We start from the raw sequence: 2,340 nt of genomic DNA on the forward strand, positions 1-2,340 counted from the left end.
AACACTCATCTTGTGATCCTTATCAAGTGTGTGTTGGTGGAAGGCAAGCCGTTTTCTTTTTGGTACTTTGTGCCATCATGAAACTTTGTTGAGAGCTTGGTTTGTTTGGAACCATCCTCTCTTCGGGAGTTTGACATCTTTAATTTAGTGTGTATCAATGGATATCTCATTCCTCGATGTATCTGTTATGGATATCCTCCAAGTAATGATTTATTCATTTGGTATCTTTTCTTTACTTGGTTTTCTTGTCAATTGGTATCGGTTCTTGAAAGTATTGAGCATGCACATTAACTTCATGTAGTCTCTTTGGAATGCTTTATTTCTTTGACCCAATATATAGGGGAAACTCCACCAGGTCTCAAATTGGATGAGATGTGCATGAAATTCATTTTCATATCTATATGCACATATTTATGTGGAGTTTGTCCTATGTATTGTTGGTTCTCTAACTCTTTGGTCCCAATGAGGTTGGGCACCATTTTGTTTGTGTTGTTGTTCTAGGAACAATTGGAGATACATTGGATGATCGGCTCACTCACAAGGAAGGTGGTGTCACCATGTGCTTATTGGGGTCAAGCTAGGATGATCAATGAACTACTATCTACCTTTATTTGGTATCTACTACATCCTTCCATTGATATCTCGGTAACAAGTATCATCATCTTTTTAATGCACACATTTCTTGCATCAACCTTGTGTAGGTTGCATCTTGGCATGATATTCATTTCATATCTTGTTATACTTGTTTCCCTTCTCAAAGCATCCCAACGATGATCTCTTGTTGCTAGTTTGTGATGTCTTTGCTGGATGTGTCGTTGGACTTCATTTATATACAATAAGACCATATCTAGCCAAGTGCTATGCTTTCAAGCAAATATCTTATTGGTATATTTATGACTTCCTTGTGGATATCTTGTTCCTTCCTTTTTATAACTATTTCGTGTGTACATCCTTCTTTGTAGATTGATATCATCATGGTCATCATCTACCTAGAATCTTATACACTTAAGAGAAGTTGCATATCTAGTTGATATCCCCTTCCTTCACATCCACCATTTCTTTCTCATGTTATTTCTTTTGTGGCTCCATGAAAGTGTGTGCCTTGAGTGCGGGTCATATCTCGTTGCATCTTGATGCACTCTCGTGTGGTGAAGATCTTCTTCATCATGCTTGTCTTGACGAGGCTTTTTGCCATCTTAATTGGTATCCCTCATCTTAATGAGGCTTTCGCTTTCTATCTTCACCATGGGTTGTCACAAGTGATGGTTATTCATTTTGCATATTTAGTGTGCTTGCGAACCCATTTGTTTGGTGTGTGTGCGAAGGACATGTCATGCACCTTGTATCTCCACTATTCAAGACTATGTTGATGCTTAATGCTCACCCTTACATTAGTCTTATCTAGTGCTTTGCCATGACTCACACACATCATTTTGGTTGAGCCTTCTCTTAAGTTGCCTCTTTTATATGTTGCTCAATCATTTGTTTGTTGCAAGTGCTAGGCCTTGTTTCCTACATGCTCACTTGCACTTGTTGTGAGTTTATATTGATTTTCGGGGAGTGATGATCCTTTTTTGTGCATTTGGTATCCTAATGCAAATATTCTAAGGAGTGCACAAATCATGGGGAGCTTCACTAGTGTCTTTAGAAGACTTTGTTTCTCTCTTTGATCTTGTCATGAGGCTCTATTGATCTTGGGGGAGTGACGATCCTATTTTGTGCTCGTTGTATCCAACTACAAAACTAAATTATGCACAAATCATGGGGAGCTTCTCTAGTTTCTCTAGAACACTCCTTTGCTCACATCTTAATATCTTTTATTCATGTGGCACGTAGGATCTTTGGTCTAGTTGGTTCAATTGGTATCTTTTGATAGCTTGCTTCAATTGGTATCTTTTGATTGCTTGATTGCTTGTTTCTCTCTTTGTTATGTCTTTGTGGCATATCATTCTTTTGCAATATTTGGGCCTCAATATAGTTTGTCTTCCTCCAAGTATCCATTGTCTGATATGTGTATTGCGTTCCACTCTCTTGTGGAGAAATACACAATTTATGGAGTAAACTCAATTTATATTGGCCTTTTAAGCTTTCCTCCCATTTTGGCAATCGATGCCAATGGGGGAGAAGTTTCAGAGAGTTCTGTGGATAAGTTTATTTAGAGAGTCATCTCGTCTTGCTTTGGTTTTGTTCCTAAGCTTTTGCATCTCATACGCATGCATTATTGATTGGTGCATTGCATGGTGATGCATAATTCCTTGTATAAACTCTCTTGAAAGTGGTTGTCATTAATTAGCAAAATGGGGGAGATTGAAAGGACATGCAGTGCCCCATGTGTGGTTT

The sequence above is a fragment of the Triticum aestivum genome, chromosome 1B (genome assembly GCF_018294505.1).
Source record: "Triticum aestivum cultivar Chinese Spring chromosome 1B, IWGSC CS RefSeq v2.1, whole genome shotgun sequence".
NCBI lineage: Eukaryota > Viridiplantae > Streptophyta > Magnoliopsida > Poales > Poaceae > Triticum > Triticum aestivum.